Genomic DNA, 18,680 nt, shown 5'->3' with positions numbered 1-18,680 from the left:
ACGGGCCCCGCGGACCGGCGGCGCAGGGCGGGGCGCGCCTGACAGCTCCTCCGCCCCCCGTGTCAGCTGACTGGCGGCTCGAGCAGCCGGAGAGCCGCCGAGGCCTGGCGGAGGGCTGGAGCAGAGAGGGACAGCCGGCCCGGGCCCCGCCCCCCCCCCCCCCGGTGTCCCGGCCCCCGCCCGCTCGCCTTCGGTGCCAGCCCCCCCCGCCTCCACCACCATAGGCTGGGCCGCTTCGTCCACCCCTTCGCTCGCTCTCCTCCCTCTTTACCCTTGGCTCCCCCAACCCCAGTCCGTGTCACCCCCAGGAGGCTCAGAATGAGCGCCGGGACGACACCTCTCGGGTCCATTGTTCCCAAGCGTCCCCCGCCCAGTGGGGGACGCTCCGTGTGCAGCGCGGCCGCGGGCCGTGTGTGTGCAGTGCGTGGCTGTGTTTTTGCAGGGCTGAGCATGTTTGTGTGTTGGGGGGCAGGGTTGGGGCGCGAAGAGTTGTGTTCAAATCCAACTCAGCCTCAGAGGACACTCCTCGGGCCAAGCGGGAGCCGTCCCCCTCCTGGCGGGTGTGGTGGCCGAGCCCCGAGACAGGACTCGGCGGGCCCCGCCGCTCCCCGCACACCCCACCCACAAATGCAGTAGATGAAGGGAGTGGGGAAGGAATCGGCCCAAAGGCTCTGAAGCCCTCTCCCCAGCCAAACGCAGTGAACCCTGAGTTCTCCGAGGTTGGGGGCTGAGGCCAGCCCAGGACGGTGCTCCGGGTGGCTCTTGGCTGCTGGGAAACCGGCCCTGTTTTTGTTTGAACGTTTTGTAACGATTAAGCAGATCCCGGCGTCAGCCAGCCGAGGAGAGGCTCAAACAGGCATAAAGTGCGACCCCAAGTGGCCACTGTGCGCAAAGGCGCGCCGAATCGCGGGGCCCGCAACTGGAAGTCTCGGCCGACGACTCGGACTCAGCTGGGTCTTCCCAACTCGCCCAACCCAAGCCGGCCCGGAACGCAGGCTGTGTGTGCACCGGAGCCCAAGACAGATTCCCCTAGAGCCACGTACAGGTTCTCGGGTCGGTCCTCGGACTCAGCCGCGAGTTCCACGCTGATCTCCCCGCCATGAAACTCCGCGCCCCGGCTCCGGGGATCGGGGGGCGGAGGGGCTGGGAGGGGTGCTCGGCGGCGGCTCCCTGCTCGAGAAGATCCTAGGCCGAGTTAGGCGGATGGCCGAAAGCGGAAACGCCACAGCGAGGGGCCCCAGGGCTGTCAGATGAGAAACCTCCCCCGAGTGCAGACGGGGACCCCTGAGCGCACCGCACTACGGCATCCAGACAGTGCTTGGGCGCTGCGCACCTTCCGTATCGGGTACAGGATGGCCCGAAATAAGAGCTCCCTAGACCCCGGCCCGGGCGCAGAAACCGGATAAATCGCAAATTCGCTGTACCCGGAGACCCGACCCGCCTCCCGCGTCGCCTTCTGCTCTTCAGCTTTGGGCCCGAGCAGCGAAAAGCAGGAGAAGCGCACACTGGGTGAGTGTGTCCAGCCGCTGCCCGTACGGGACCAGCACGACTGACGCAGCGCGTAGGGGTCAGGTGGGCCCACTAATGCGGACGCAGCCAGATTTTTTTTCAAGTGTTAGAAGGTAAAATATTTTCCTCCAATTAATTTTGAAAACTGTCTTCTCTTGCTCCCTCGGTAAGGCTCGAGTGAGGTATGATATTGGGCCGCCTATTTTTAATAAAATGAATATATTTGAACTAAAATTTGGACTGAAAGGTTTGGATCAGCAACTGTAGTGCTGGAAGAGCCCGTCTTCAACCCTCTGCGAGAAGCGTGCTCTCCGCAGAAAGGATCAGGCTGTCTCCAGGGAGAGCTTCCCGGGCGGGCCATGCCGCCGCCCCGCCCCTGCTCGGAGCTGGGCGCTGCGGACCAGCACCCTGCCTGTCCCTGCCGCGTTCTCACGCAGCCAGAGCGTACTCGGATCGCGGCTCAGCAGGGGAACTTTCCGAGGCTACGCTGGGTCGGCCGTCTCGGTTCTATGCAGACTATGGCTGAGGCTACAGGCGGCCAGGTCCGGACAAACGCACTGGCCTCTCCCGGTGACGCTGAACCCCAGCCGCCAGCGCCCTCCTTCCCGTGGACACTGTGGCCTTCTGCGAGTGCAGGGAGGCGGCCGGGCCGGTCTGTGCCCTCATTGTGTCCCCTCTGGTCTGTCTGACCCTTGATGTCGAGGACCAAACCTGAGTCTCGGGAGTGTGGCCCATCGAGGCCCTAGGGTTCCTTCAGCCCCAGCTCTGAGGGTTCTAGCCTCCTACTCCCCTGCGGGCATCCTGCCGCGGTCTCAGAGTCTCTAGCACTCGGGCTTTGTCTGGGCGGCCGCGTTCCTCTTTGTCCCTGTGCCTCTGTCTCGGGTTTCGGATACTCCCTTCCCCTGGGCTCTGACTGAGGCTCTGACTGTCCATCCTTAGGTCCACCTTCCCCAATAACCCGTTTCTTTGCCGCCCTCCCAGCCTAGCCAGTCCCTCTTCTACCCACCCTACCCACAACCACCTCCAACAAAAACTGTTGGAAACTGGGTGAAAGTGAAGCAGACGCTCAGGTTGCTCCGGAGTGAAAGCCGCTGCAGAGCAACCGACCTCACGGTGGGGCCCGGCCTCGCCTTCCTGGCTGCTGCTGCGCTCGGCCGCGCGGTCGCGGCGTCCCAAACCCTTTGGCATCCCTCTCCCGCCTGCGGACGCCGGCGTCTCCTTTCCGAGCCTGGGGGCTTTAAAGGTCAGAGTGTCGGGCTCCCGGTCGACGCGTACCCGGAGGCTACACGCCATCCCTGAAAGACTAGTGGGGTAATGGGTGGGGGGAAGAAAAGAGAAGGGCTGGTGGGAGAAGTAGAGAGTCGAGGAAGAGAAGTGGAAAGGAAGGAGGCCAGGAGACACAGGAGTAGTACCCCAAGCCTCTTCTGAAGGGAAGGTAAGGAGGACTGGTGGCGGCCAGAGACCTCTTCTGAACAGTTTGTCTCTAACCCCCCAAACTCTAATTTGAATTTTTCACCCCTTCTCCCTACCCACCCCAGGTTGAGCCAGAGGCGATGCGTCTGAGCGCACCACCTTGGGATTCTTCAGCTACCGATGGTGATCAAGGAGATGTCCGAGCTACAGCGGAGCCTCGGGGCACCCCGTGTGGAAGTGGGTGAAAAAGTTACTCCCTAAGGGAACGAAGGGTCCACTGCCATTCGCCGGCTTCGAGGTTCGCCGCGCCGCTCCCGGCCGCCCCTGCCCAGCCCGCCCGCTAACCCGAGAGCGGCGCGCTCTCCCGTGCGCCTCCGGTCTAGCGCGGCGCTCCCAGCAGCCGCGTTCAGCCCCGAGGTGCACCGTACACCCGTCGTTTCCAGAGGGCTGCAGGTGTTTGGTGTGCGAGTGGGCGTCTCTGTGCGTGCATGGGTGCAGTGGCAGGCAGTGCGGGAGGTGTGTGGGGCGGTATGGGTGGCGGGTGTTAGGGAAGCACGGCACGCGGAACGCTTCGAATCGCAGAGCCAGCAGCTCCCGGCCCCTGCGCCAAGTGCGTTGCAGGATCGTACTATCCCGGGTCGCCAAACGGAAGCCGGTGGTCCCAAGGGCCCCAGGATGAGTTCTGGCGGGGAGGAACCTGAGTTAGGGGACCCCCAAGAGCTTGCCTTCTGCGTTTGCATCACCCAGATGTCAGATCGCCTGTCTCCTCCAAAGATCCCTGACATCTCGGCTACCTTTCCTGAGGCCCTTGGGAGGAGGGTATTCTTTCGCTCCCGTTGCCTCTGAGCTTCCCAAGGGCTTCGGCTTCCAGGAAGAGGCAGAAGATAGTTCTCCCTTCCTCTTCCTCTTTCCCAAAGGCAACTGGCCCTTGCAATGTTCCCTGCTTCACACAGTGGCCATCAGATTCTAACCCAATGCTTCTTAACAGGTATTCTTGGGCTTCTGTATCCTGGTGGCCTTAAGCACCCAAAGGATACAGCAGGTCCCAGTAGGGAGCCAGTTACCCCAACTCTGCAGAGCCTTTTCCCAGCTCCCTCCCTTGAAGACCAGGGACACCCAATGCCACCCCCCACGCACACTCACACTGGGAATGGGAATTTATTATTAAAGCTATTTTACCCGCTTCTTTTTACTTTGTTTTAATGTGAATTCTAGAAATTTTTGAATTACATATGTGGCTTATATTCTGTTCCTATTGGACAGTGCCGTGTTAGACAACCAATGGGCAGTATAGCTTCCAATACCGATGGGATATTTAACAATAATTTCCAGTCCCAACTGTACGGAGATTTTCAAAGCCTTTATCATTCACTTTTTCTTTCAATTCTCACAACTCTATAAGGTAGTGACTATCACTATCTTTATTTTACAGAGATATGTAGGCAGGGAGGTAAATACAGATGTATTGCAGTGTCCTAAGAGTTTTATCAATTCATTCAGTCCCACAGCTGCCCTTGGAGGTGGGGAGGATTATCCCCATCTTATACAGAGAAGGAAGCTCTGAGAGGTTAAGTAATTTCTTTAGCGACACAGTGGCGACAAGCTGGAGCTTCTGGCCCTAAGTCCAGTACTCTGGATACCATGAAGCACATGGTCTTGATCTCGACTAGGTGGCATCCCAGGGACCCAGGTGTCAGCACAGCACTTCAGCTGCTCTCTGGGTCAGGATCTCCAGCTCTCCGCAGACTTGGTGGGTCCTTTCAGGTCACAGTTGAGCCTCTAGCCTTTGCCAAGTCTCTGCCGAGGGCTCAATTATCAAGGCAGTGATGAACGTGTCTGTCCTCTGGTCGATGGCATTCAAACATCCTTGGGCTGACTCTTGTTCTCTTCCCTCTTCCCTGACCGTGTGGGGCTGGAGGGTGGGAGTTAGAAACCAAGGCGGGATGCAAGCCAAAATAGAGAAAGTTTGCAGAGTCCTCTCCAAGGTCCTATCCTTTACCCTTGGCCTCAGCCTGACCCCTAATCCTGGCCTTGATCCTTGGTCCTGCCTCTGGCCTGAGTTGGAACTTCAGCCTGTTTGACCTTCAGCCCCCATCCATCCATATGGTAGGGTGGGGAGAGAAGGTGGCTCAATGCTGATGAGAAGTTCGCTGTCACTCAAGGCCAGTGAGGGATGACCAGCAGGGCTCTCTCCCCCCACTTCCTCCCCATGACCCCAAGGGCAGCATTACAGACTCTGAAGCCTCATCATTGCTCCCCAGGACTCATCCCCCCACAGCTCAACCATCACTTAAGACCTCGGTTTCTCCATCCAATGCCTTCACCCTCATCCAAGCCACCCTCATCTTTTGCTTGGATGGCTACAGAGGTCTTGGTTCAGACTTTCTTCTCCCCAGGACAGTAGAGCCAGTTTTCATGTTATATGAATCTGTTCATTCTACCTTCACCCACTACTCCTGGGCTTAACTACAGATTCCTTCAATACTTGGACAAAGAACTGAATTCCTTAGCATGGCCTTCAGGCCCTGAATGATCTATCTGCTCCCACCTCATCTCTCACTGTACCCCCCCCACACACACACACACAATGTCCAAGCACACTGCCTTCTATAAGTCCTTCCACAGCCCAAGCTCTGTCTTCCACCAGGCATTTGCACATGCCATCCCCCTGCCTGGACTGAGTCAGTCCCTTGGTTCTGAAGACCTTAGACAGAAGAGGTGGTCTGTGGCTCTTCCCAGGCCTCAGAGAGACTTGGGGTGTAGCTGGGAATGCAGGTGGGGAGAAGAGCCCAGGAGCCAGGGTAAGGTCATGGTCACTCTGAGGAAATCACACACACGAGAGTCATGCGGCAGGGCTCCCCTCCATCCCTTCCCTCTCCAAGCTGGATCAGCGTAGACCTCAGATTTGGGAGAGGCCTTAGGAGATAATACAAGGAGGTCAGGGAAAGGCTTTGGCCAACGAGTCCAAATGTTTTCTGCCTGAGAGAACATGTTGCAGATACAGATTCCTGAGCCACAGTCTGGCTTTATAGGTCTACATGGAGCCTAGGAATTTGCATTTTTGTAAGTTCCCTAGGTAATTCTGATGTTTGGGATACAAGAAACACACCTAAGGAAATTATATAGAAGTTGACAGTTATCTCCGTATCTCATACCAGGAGAAACCAGATTACAGTTGTGGAATAGAGAATGAATGAATGAATGAAATTAACAACTAGACAAACACGGAGGCTGCCTTGCAGTAGATATCTCAGAACCCTCAGGCCTTTCCTGAATACCCTTCAGCCCTCTCCTCTCCCTTAATTAACAATCATTCCTAAACCAATCCTTACCCTTCCTCTTTAGACCAAGGACCAACTCAGGAGAAATCTGGATGATCTGAGTGATTCCATCCCACTGGCCTCCCCTCTTCCCTTCTCCTCTATCTGGATGCTCTTCAGGGGCCCAGGGGTCCAGCTTCCCACCACATTGTCATCACAGCTTGGGGAGCAAGCTTCTGAGTACAGGGAAAGTGGGTGGCACCATCCCACTGCTGGAAACTGCGGTGCAGGGCTGATGGAGGGAATCATGTTTGACCGCATCTGAGCCCAGGCTCATTTCAGCCAGGAATTTCTATGGTTACTCAACCTCTTTCTTCCCTTTCTTCTTTTAAAGATGAATTATACAAGATATACAAGCCTACTTTCTCATTGTAAGAAAACGCAACAATGTAGTTTTAACAGATATGTCTAGAGCTACAGCTTTGCTTTTTATTTTTATTCAGCAACTTCTGCATCCATACGTCGAGATCTACTTTTTGCTTTTTAACTCATGCGCGACAGTTCGTCCAATGGAAGCTCTGTAGTTTTTTATCCAGTCTTGTATTTTTGGACGTTTAAATGCTTTCCCATCTTTCACGATTGCAAACAATGCTACAACAAATCACTTTTTACATGCTCCTTTTTGCGTGTGTACAAGTTTGTCTCTGCAATAGAGAGTAAGGAATGAAATGGCCGAACTGAAGGAAAGGTGAACACATTTGTAACGTTAACACTGTCAAATTAGCCTCTAAGAAGATTGGACCTCTTGAAATTTCCACAGGAAAAATATGAAAGTAAACTGTTTCCCCATGGCCACACCGACAATGGATTTTAACAAGGTTTTTCGTGTCAATTCTACTTATGTCCATTCTGTGACCAGTACTGGGAGATGAGGCACAGGGGTGGGCATGGCATCTTTCCTCCCCTCCAGAGAATTGCAAACCTTGCCGTTGCAGCTGGAGAGACAGTGTGGTCATGCTGGCAGATCCCCAGCAAAGGAGCCCTTGGTTCTGTTGGAGGGGGTTAGAGGAGGGGTTGGCTGTTAAGGCTGCCCTTCACTAAGGCTTTGAAGGCTGAGCAGATATGTATCGGAGAAGTACAGGAAGACCCAGGCACTTGGGGGGCTATTTCAAAGAGGCTAGATTTAGAGCTGCAGAAGCCAACACTTGAAGGGCCTTGAATGCCCCTCCAGAGTCAGACCCCATTCTTGACTAGAAGATCAGCTCCACTTGGGCAGGCGTTTTTCTTTGTTTGTTTCACTGCTGGGCACACAGTGGGCACTCAATAAATATCTGTAGAAATGAAGAGCAGCATCCCAAAGGTATTTAAGCAATGTGCTTAATTTCTCTTTCATCTCTCATGGAGACAAGGTGCCCTCAGAGCCCGGGACTGTGAGTCTGGCTCCATTCTGCACGCTGGAGAAACGGCACAGAAAAGCCCGGCTCAGGAATCCGTTCCTTGGTCTCAGCACCCCCATCCCGGCCCTGTGCCAGGTCCCTTTCACCTCTGCCCATTAGAGATTGCTTTTGGTTTCTGTGTTGACAACCCCTGTTTCTGTGTTTGGAGCGACTGTTCAGTGCCATTTCCTGATTTAATATCAGAGGCGGCACGGAGCAAGGATGCACAGTTAGCAGTTTTTGCTCCAAGTATTTTTCAAGTTCCCTTTTGATGTAAGGGTTGGGTTTGCAGCTTCCCTGATCTCGCTGAGCAGGGAGGGCTAGATGGGGGCTGAGGCTGGGAGCCGGAGGTGGGCGGAAAGGAGAAGACCCAGAGAAGATTCATCCCATGCAGCTGAGCTAAGAGACTCCAAGCACCTTTCTAGAAAGGGGGATGGTGGAGGGCTCAGCAGAGACACAGGGGTGGGTTAAAGGGTCTGCTGAGTGTTGTGGCCACCATGAAGCAAGACTGCTATCACCCTTCTGTGTGGGTGTACAGATTTATACGTGTCTATACATTTATGTCTCTGTCACAAAAACAAAGGACTAAAAAGCTTAAATAAGCTAACGTTATGCAATTCAGAATACCTGAAAATAAAAACAACATTTGTTCAAAGAAAAATTTAAGGTAGATACAGCTCCCGGGGCACTCAGGTTACTTTGACTGAGCATTTACCATACACGAGGTCTTCTGCAGGGCTAAATGTCGAGGACAACCTGAGGAGCTCATCTTCTTCAGGTGGAAACTAATTTTCCAACTAATTGACTATGGTCAATGCAGTGATGGAAGCATGCACGGGGGAGTGCGCGCGCGCACTCACACACATACACACACACACACACACACACACGCACGCACACACATACATGCTTGAGGATGGGACGTGGGAAGAGACTGGGGTCTTTGAAGGCCTGACATCCCACCTATAGGCACCCGTGTGACCTGCTGTGGGTCGCATATTTCTCTCTCTGCCGTCCGCCTCTGGGACGCTTCCCCTGACCCTCTGTGTCCTTTGAGGTGTCCTGAGGAACAAATGCCAGGACAAGATTAGACATGCAAGAGGTTTACTGGGGACACGTCTGTGAAGGATAAAGGATGAAGAAGCAAGAGGAGGCAGGGAGGTGGGCCTGGCATCTGGGAGAGGGGAGGGCCAAGGAAGGAAGGCAGGAGGGAAGAGTTGAAGACCACAGCAGTGTTCTAGAAACGTTTCAGCCAGGCTGGTGAGGCATCCCTGGGCCAGTGACACGCATCTTGTAGGAAAGGGCCAGCCCCGGCATCACGACCCTGTGCTCCATCACTGGCTGAGAGCAGCGGAGAGGAAATGTCGCCTCAGCTCGAACACGCTGGGGGATCCCGAGGGGTGGTGGCTAGGACTGTCAGTCTCCTCTGCTCCCTGCAGCAATTTCTCCTGAAGGAGACTTAAGCCGGGCATTTCCATGGCCACCACACCCTCATTTTTCCACCCAATCAGGGCAGACGGCCCCAGGGAGAGAAACTAACACCAGCAAGCATCTTGTTGAGTGTTTGCTACCTGTGAGGGTCCATGCCACATCTAGCTTACAACATCTCAGTAACCCAATGTAATCTTATGAGATAGAAACTGTTATCATTATCCCCCGCCCCCATTTTATAGACCAAGAGGTTGAAGCTCAAATTAATGAAATCACTTCCCAGAGGCCATAGCTAGCAAGTGGCGGAAAGAACATTCAAAGTTGGTTTGACTCTAACCACTGCACTAGACTGCTTCGGCCAGGGGGAGGCTTGGAAAGGGTAAATGGGAGGCTCATTTCTCTCTTTGCACCCATCTCTCTTGCTACTGATCCCTACGATGTGTTAACCACACAGCCCCCAAGAAAAACCCCTCAGGTCTCATCAGGGCCAATGCCAGCCCATTCCAGGTTAGCACTGGAGTACAAACATCCTGCCAGTCAGCTCCAAACAGAAAACCCAGAATGCTCACCTGAAGTAGGCACTCTCCAGCAGCCACATATGTCCTTTTCTCGAGCATCACCTCCTCCAGGAAGCCTCCCTGACTGACCCATGTTTCCATAGCACCTTATACTGACCTCCATCCATGCATTTATCACACAGTGTCCAGAGTGTCTATTTTACCTGTTTCTACCACTAAAATGGGTTCCTCCAGGACCCAAACCGGGTCTAAGTCATGTTGTGGTGCCTAGCACCCAGCATATGGGGACCTGGAACTAGAGGGGTGGCAATACAAGGAAAGGATACTCTGATAAATGAAGGTTGGTCCAGGGCAACGAGAAGACTCTTTTGGTGGATGTGGGCCCCTTTTCCTGAGACCATAGTTTTGTCCTTGAAGGGTACAGCCTGCACTCCCCAGCTTGGTCGCCAGGGGCCTCATCAACCCCCAGGCAGTATTAACCCCCGGGCTTCTTGCATCTCTGCAGCAAATCCATCCCTCCCACTGCAGCGCCAGCATCTCTGTAGGGACCAGGCCCTGGCCCTCCAAGACCTCAGCATCTGCTCAGCCGCCACTGGCCCAGTGGGTAGCCCCAGCCAAGGAGGAGAGTTATTTTTATTTATTTCTTCTTAACCATGAACTTAATTTAGCTGCTAATCAGGTTACCATGGTGACTTGCACTGGATTTATAGCAGTTTCCTAAAGTGTCTTTTTCTCACTCTTTGGATAAATGAATAAAATCTGGGTGATGAGCAAAGCGCATAAATATTGGGTGTCCTAGAAAAAGGTCAGACGCTTCCGTTTTGTATTTGCTTTTCACCCGGCCTGATGTGCTTAAGAGAGATCTGTGACTCTGGGCGCTCCCCAGCATTCTCTCTTCTGCCCTCCCTTTGAGGCCTTCAGTGGATCCTTATTGCCAGTCAGGTACAGTCTAGATTTTTGCCTTGCCTTCAAGGTCTGCCCTTCTAGCCTCACCGCCCTAATGCTCTACGTTCCTTTCCCCTGTGCTGCTCCCCGAGTGCTTGGGCCTCTGTTCCTTTGCCTGTGTTGTGCTGAGGACTGCTTTCAGAGATGTCTCCCCTGTCTTGGGAGTGATGGTGGCCTGGCTTCACTGGGATCACAGTGTGGCATTTGAGGACACCTCTGAGCCCTCTTATTGGTCCCACTACCACCCTGGCAGGTATGCAGCATATCATGCTAGCCAGCCAGGAGCACAGGGCAGGGAGGCAGCAGAGAAAGGAAATGAGGAGTTGGCATTTTGACAGTTTTCTGCACAGTCTGGAAGGCTCATCTAGTGTTCCAGTTCAGTGGCTGTGGGGTGGAGGGGACACAGTTCATCTCCCCTCACCCCGTGGGCTCAGAGGCACTCCTGCCTTGGATCAACCGGAACCCCTCCTCTCCCCCCTCCCCGTGGCTCCCAGAAGGGACAGTGTCTCCGGGCTGGAGGTCACTGTTTCCAGGCTTCCCCTGAGGATCTCGGGGCCGGTTGCCAATCAGTCCCGGCATCAGCCACAGTCCATTAGTGAGCGCCCAGGGCTCAAGGCACCCGTGGAGCCACCAGGCACTGGCGCCGGATCCTGCTTAAGGAGCCCAAAGACACCTTTCATTATTGTCTTGGTCTTTGTTATCGGCCCAACAGGAGACCACTCTGGGGACCTCCCGGGTTGCAGGAGGAACAGTCCAGCCCGTGCTGCCGCCCACACTGTAGGCAAGGCTACGTGAGCTCATTGGGTTACCACCCCTCTCTGAGCCTCACTTCCCTTATCTGGAAGATAGGGCTGTCGTCATGGCAGATGTGCTGGCATCACTTCTGGCCCTCCTGAACTAGGAGCCAGAAGAACTCGGATCAGGTCTTTTATTTGCTTTGGCTTCAAGACTGAGGCCAAGGGAGAGGAAAGTTCGGTTTCCAGAATGCTTTGGGGAGGATGAGGTTAGCAGGCCTGGACATCTACGATAGTGCCCAAGACAGGAAGGTCTGTGATGTGCCAAGAAAGCCCTAACTGGCTACAGTGACTCTGGCAAGCATGTTTGTCCATTTTTCTCCCCACAGGAGTTCTGCCCCAAATGAATATGACTCATGGGGTATCGGTGGGGAGTAGAGAGAGAGCCCCCTCTACGTGGGCATGGAAGGACCTGGGAATCCAGATACAGTGGCCCAAGGCTTGAGAGAGTCTGAGATTCTAATCCTAGCTCAGGGCCAAACTTGCTGTGTGATTTTGGGCAAGTCACTTAACCTCTCTGGGCTTCAGAAGAGTTTTTCTAGGAAAGTCAAATCCCACCCAAATGAGGGTAGGACTTTATACCTCCAGTCCCCTCTCCAGCATGTGACTTTGTCAAGCTGGTTCTGGCCCACGTCAAAGCAGTGGGGGACAGAAGTAATGACTTTGTAAAACTCAAAGAGCAAACCCCCTTTGGCCTTGGAGGGCTGCCTTACTCCACCCCAGCACACCCCGTAGTGTAGGAACTAACAGCCGCCCATTCCCTACAACGACTCAGCAAGCATCCAGCATGCAAGCGCAGGCTCTGGAGCCCAACTGCCTGGGTTCAAATCCCAGTTCTGCCACTTACTAGCTGGGTGTCCTTGGGCAAGTTAGCTAACCACTCTGTGTCTACTCTCCTCCATACATATAGTGGAACTAATAGCACATATACCTCAAAGAACTGTTGAGAAGATTAAGCGGGTTAATCCACAGTGAGCATTTAATGTTGTGTGTTGTGTGTTATCTACCAACATTTCCCCCGTCAGTTAGTTCTCAAAGCTGCTACTCTTAGTCCCATTTTACAGCCAGAGAAACCGAGACTCAGAGAAATTCAACCTCTTCTCTGGGTCTGCTGCTCTAAATCAGTGCATTTGTCACAAGACCTTGCTGCTCCCACATCTGTTCGATATGATCAATGTTCTCAACTAGCTTGTTTTGCAAAACAAGTTCTTATAGCCATGGAAATAGAGATGGGAGCAGGGAGTTCCTGAAGAAGGGCGGGCTGAGCCACTGATCAATCTTAACATCTTTAAAGGAGAGACAACTAGACATTAGGATGTGATACAACAGGGGTTGCACAACACCGTCCACGAAGGTTTCTGGCCAAAAATCAAATGCAACTCTGATCAGGCCTCTGGATCTGAGTTTCTGGGAAACACAGGGGACAGAGGAACACGTTAGATCACACCACCAAGAGGCAATCAGCCAGAACGTGAAACAGAATGCAGGATAAGTGACCTGTGTTCATCAAAAAACAAATGGCATTTTAAAAAGAGAAATAAATGACATTTTTTAATGTGAGGAGAACAGGGGGACTATTACAGATGAAAAGAAATTTAAGAGATGTATCAACCAAAAGCAATGTTTGTGGCCTAATTTGAGCAACCTAAATGTAAAAAGACGTTTTGAGACAATCGGGAATATCTGAACATTGACAAAATATTAGATATTAAAGGAACTGGGTGTTTTTTTAAAAAAAAAATTGGGGGACTTCCCTGGTGGCACAGTGGTTAAGAATCCACCTGCCAATGCAAGGGACACAGGTTCGATCCCTGGTCTGGGAAGATCCCATGTGCTGCGGAGCAACTAAGCCCGTGTGCCACAACTACTGAACCTGTGCTTTAGAGCCCACATGCCACAACTACTGAAGCCCATGTACCTAGAGCCCATGCTCCGCAACAAGAGAAGCTACCGCAATGAGAAGCCCGCACACCGCAACGAAGACCCAGCGCAGCCAAAAATAAATTAAATAAATTAATTTTAAAAAATTTTGTTAGGTGTGATAATAGTATTATGGTTACTTTTTAAAGTTCATGTCTATTAGCAATGCCCCCTAAAATATTTATGCATGAAATAAGATGATAACTGGATTTAGTTTAAATGCTCCAGTGAGGGATAGGGTAAGGAGTACACGAGGGTTTACTATAATTCTCTCTACTTTTGTGTCTGTTTGGAAATTTTCATAATGAAACGTTTAAAAGAAAAAGAATGGCAAAGGATGAAGACAGATCACTGTATAGGAAGAGTTACACGTACAGGTTTCAGAAATTCTGGTTTTGAGTGAGGTTTGGCCCCATAAAGATGGGTGGGACAGTGCAGACTCCCCAGTCCCTTGGACTTCAAAGAAGTGGCATGTCCCTTAAAATGAGCCTTTGCATGCTGCCCTGGAATTCATTCACTCACTTGCTCATTCATTCACTACCTCATTCACTACACAGTTCATTCATTCATTCATTGGCTCACACATTCATTCGCTGTCCAATTCATCCCTCTATCTATCAATTCATTCATTTGTTCAGTCACCACCCCTATTTGTTGAGAGCCTATAAGGTGCCAGACTCTGAAATAGACACTGAAACAAAGGTGGTCAGCTTTGTCCTTGTAGTGCTGACAGCGGAAAGCAGGGAAGGGAATCAACTTGTTAAATCTGCCATCACACAAATATATCTTCACAAACCTTGAAGAGCCTGAGGAACAAAGTGAATTGTGTGCCTTCAGGGAGTTTAACATGTCGGGACATGATGTGGTCTGGGATGAGGGATGGTCAGGGAAGGACCCTCTGTAACATTTCAGCTGAGACTTGAAGGATAAGAAGGAGATGGCCATGGGAAGAGTCCAGGAAGGGGAAAGACATTCAGGCCAAGAGAACAGCAAGAGCAAATGTCCTGGGGCAGGAGGGATGGTCAGGAATGTGAGGTCCAGGAGGGTGGCTGGGGCAGACGGCCAGAACAAGGAGCTTGTACCAGAGGAGAGCCTATAGGCTGGGGAATGTCTGGGGTGTTCACCGCTGCTCTTGAACCAAAAGAAACTTCTCCCCCGGAAACAGAACACGTCCTGTCGAGACATAAGCCTTGGGCCAGCGGACAAAGGCTCCTGCAAGTTATGTAGACAAGCACTGGGAAAGTTTGTGTAAGTGTCTTCCAGCAAAAATACTCTACTTAAGAATGTTAATCTGGAAGCTGGGGGAGGAGAAGGGAGGGAGCCTGCCCTGGGGCAGAGAAGAGGCTGCTACAAAGGGAACGTTGGAATCGCTGAGTAAGTAAGACTCCCAATTAGAGATTGAAAAACCTGCGGTGAAGAGGTGGCCGGTGCCTCGCTCCAGCCCCTCCCTCCTTCAGCCACCCCACCAGGGGAAGGAAGTCCCAGCCAAGCCAACCGTGGGGACAGTTGCCCAGTGATTTATAGTCCTGAGACAAAGGGTCCCGAGGAAAAGCCCTGCGAACCTCAGACATGTTGTTGGAACAATTAGAGCCCATCCATCCATTTGAGTCAGCACAGTATCTGGAAAATGGGCCTGGGGCAGGGTTGGCATGGGCTGAGCGCCAGCTCTTCACCCAGAACTTTCTACGTGGTGAGCAGGCACAAAAGCCTGAGAGATGAGGGATATAAGCCCCATTTTTCAGATGAGGAAAATGATGCTGGGAAAGATGACTTGCTCAAGGTCTCCAGCTAGGAGATTCAAATTCGGGCCCTTTGAGTTCCATCGAAGGCCACACTCTTTTTTGTCATATCTTACTGCCTCCCTGGCAGTTTCTGCAGCTGCCTGGGGTTTACGGTCCCTTGGGGGCTACAGGGCTTTTTCTCCAGTTTTCCAAGATCGAGCTGCTTATTACTCATGCATGAGGTTTTGGCTCTCAGCTCCCAATTCACCCTAAAAAAACCAAGCTAGGGTATCCAAAGCCAACAGCAGCCTTCTCTCCTGCAGAAGCAGTGCTCACTTTCTCTTTTGGAACTCTGATTCTACAGGGACCTTGGTGGGGTCATGAGTAACAGTCCCCTGCCACCAAACCATCTGCAGTGTTTTGGGCCAACGTGGGAGATACGGGTGATACAGTCCCCCGCAGGGCACAAGCACATCCCTGTGAGCTGACCCCCAGCACCTCTGCTTCAGGAGCACTGTATCTGCTCAGCGATGGGATCCCAGCACAACACAATCTGGCCCAGAGAAAGCCCACAGCAAATGGTCACTGAACCAAAGAATGGACCTTTGGCACTGGAGACATTGCACCAAACCCAACTTGAGAAAGAAACAAAATAGTGCATATTAAAATGAAGAAATGGGGAAGTACTTACGGTATAATGTTCATTATAAAAAGAATACAAAGACACATAATTTTTTTAACAAGCCCACATAAATCCAGTACGATTTTCATCCTGTAAAATAACGTGCATGTATATGCATATAGCAAAAGTCCTAGATGAAAATGCAAACCAAAATATTAATAGTCATACCACTGTGCATTTGGTTCAGGCAGGAAACAAATTTGTTTATTTGTTTCTTTAATTTTTTTCCTAAATGTATTAAATGAACATGTGCAATTTTCCAAATAATAAGGAAAAGCTGTAACTAATTTTTTTTAGTACCATAGCTCTAAATAATAACGTTTAGGGCACTGCCTGCCTCTCTGAACCCAGAGCCAGCTGCTGGGTGCCAGACAGGGGTTTGATATCCTATGAGCTCAAGGAGAACCCCCCCTGTGCCTGCAGGACCCAAACCATGGCACCAGGAGCTGCCCGTTCTCTGCCCAGGGCCTCGGGGTTGAGCATGTGGGTGCCAGTTCTCACAGCCATCTGCCAGACCTCACCACCATCAAGTACATTTCCACGACTCCTTTCCCCAGAAGCAAGTCAGTAAATCAAAGCACGCAAGGTGGGCCCTTTCTGGTAAAACACAAAAAAACTTAATCTTTGGTCCAGAAGCAGTAGATTGCGGCGGCAGGTCAGCAGCCAAAACCATTAATCTTTGCCGCGTTCCCCAACTGGCCCGAGTAGTAAAGAAGATAATACCCCAGCAGAGTCAGTGACCCACTACAAATTGGTCCTGAAAGGTCCACCAGCATAAATAGACTTTTGCTGATCCAACACTTGTTAGGAACCCCAACAAAGAGACTATTGGCTCATCTGATGAGCCGCTAGCAATGGGCCCTTGTAATGGCTGGTGATGGATGACCACCCTCCCTTAGAGGGGAAGATGCAGCTCCTGGTATGGGGCCCTTTCTCATCTTAAATTTGTCCTCAATAAATCACAGGTGCGGAGGAGCCGGCATCAGTTTCATTACACCTACATGCTCCAGTATCAATCACGCCACCATGGCGGCCTGTCTGGGCGCAGTTCATTTGAAGTGGCTTTTTCTGTCCTGATTCTGTTTCCATCGCGATGCGTGCCTCCATGGGCGGGAGAAAGAAGCTTCTCCCTGAAGGCCTCTGCTTCTTTGGCTTTGGCACCTACACCTTCCTCTTTCTCCATTAACTATTCTCCAGATGACAGCCATTCTGAGCTCTGCACCCAGCGGCCGTTCAAAGACTTAGAATCAAGATTTGTTTTCAGATAATGGCTCAGATATCTGCAGACTTGGAGTAAGTCACTTTATTGGCTAAGGCTCAGTTTCTTCATCTGGAAAATGGGGCTAATAGCACCTATCTGCTGCGACCAAACACGGTGATATGTGTCACAAGCCTAGCGCTGTGCTGGGTCCAAAGTGTCGTTAGTCCCAACCCATGCTCATTCCTGTCTTGGATGCTGGCTAGAAGGTATCACAGAGATGGCTGATCTCGCTTTCCTCTGGACCCAGACCCATGAGAAAATAGAAACTCCACTGTTCCTCTTCCTTGTATCCACCTGCCTGGACCATTCCTGGTGTCAGCAAAGGTGTGTCAATTACAGCTCAGAATTTATGAAGATGCGACCACAGCTCATTTTTTGTCTTGTTCCTTTCATTGTAGGCAGTTAAAATACACTTAAAACTAAGGACACCAGAGAGCTCTCAGACGTCTTCTTAAGGCACATAATCATATACTGTAATGTCATTAAATGCATGTATAAGGCTCATCATAAAAGCTGTGAACTTCTGTTTTAAAGAATCATAAATGAGAATAAATGGTTTCTTTTTAGGCAGACGCTGTGCCTGTTTCCCACGGCCACCAGAGGCAGGACCGATGCAGCCTCCAAGACGGCCAGCAGCCTCCTCTGGAGGGCATAGCCCGGCTGCCTCTTCTGTGAGTGGAGTGCTCAAGGCCCAGGGCAATCCTGGAAATCGTTAACCACAGGAGCAGATCTTCTAGCAGAAGGGAGGGGAGCACAGGACCCTGCTGCTGAGCCGGTCAGGGATGTCAGAACAAACTTTTCAAAAAGACACTTCCATTCACTCTAAACCTACAAGAGATTTGGAGTGGCAGAACCATTTATTTGCAGAAGAGCTGGGGAGGGGTGGAAAGGACAGCCAGAGAGGAAAGGAGGAAGAGAGGAAAAGAGAAAGGCAGGAGAGGCAGGGGGGCAGAAGGAGAAGGTTCAGAAAGCAGGTAGGGGGGAAAAGAGATAGAAAGGGATATGAGGCAGGCTTTACCTAAGCACACCGTAGTTCATCAGCGCTGCACACTGGCTCAGAGTCTGGAGGAAGATTCTACAGAGCCGAGTGTATATGCAATACTTCTCAGAGAACAGAATAGAATACAATAGTGTTGCTGGTGCTGATGATACGATGATGTTGAGCTCTCATTGTGCGTCCAGTCTCTGGTTTAAGTTCTTTACAAACACAGCCTCATTTAATTCTCCTAATGACCCTATAAGTTAGCTACTGTATTTCATCATTTCTAAGATGGACACTTTCTTCACATTTTTTTTTCCTTTTTTTTTTTTTTTTTGCTGTACGTGGGCCTCTCACTGCTGTGGCCTCTCCCGTTGCGGAGCACAGGCTCCGGACGCGTAGATGGACACTTTCTTTTCCTCGTTTTAACATCTCTGAAATTGAGATCACTTTCAGCCTGGCAGCAGTCTTAATGTCATTGCCACATCTGGGAACACATCAAAACTTGCAGAATGGGTTGCTGTGGCTTAAAATTCTGAGGAAAATAGAGGACTTGTTCTTAAAGAAATGCTACTAGTGATGTTTGTGATGTTACAGAAGATGCTACTGTGTAGAAAAACATGGACCACGACAATTCTGAGTCAATTTCAGAATATGAAGAAGCTTTAGGAATACCTTAAACAAACTATTTCATTTGTATTTTCCTTTTTACGTACGTAGAATGGCCTTATGATAAAAACCTATGTCTAAATAAACCCGTAGAGCTCTTTCCATAAATATAAAATTAAAATTCTAGAGGATAAGAGAGTTA

This window comes from Aethalodelphis obliquidens, unplaced genomic scaffold (assembly GCF_003676395.1).
Source record: "Aethalodelphis obliquidens isolate GAN/ISIS:26980383/991018 unplaced genomic scaffold, ASM367639v1 scaffold42, whole genome shotgun sequence".
Lineage (NCBI taxonomy): Eukaryota > Metazoa > Chordata > Mammalia > Artiodactyla > Delphinidae > Aethalodelphis > Aethalodelphis obliquidens.
The sequence above is the reverse complement of the archived record's forward strand: the minus strand, read 5'-3'. Positions refer to the sequence as shown.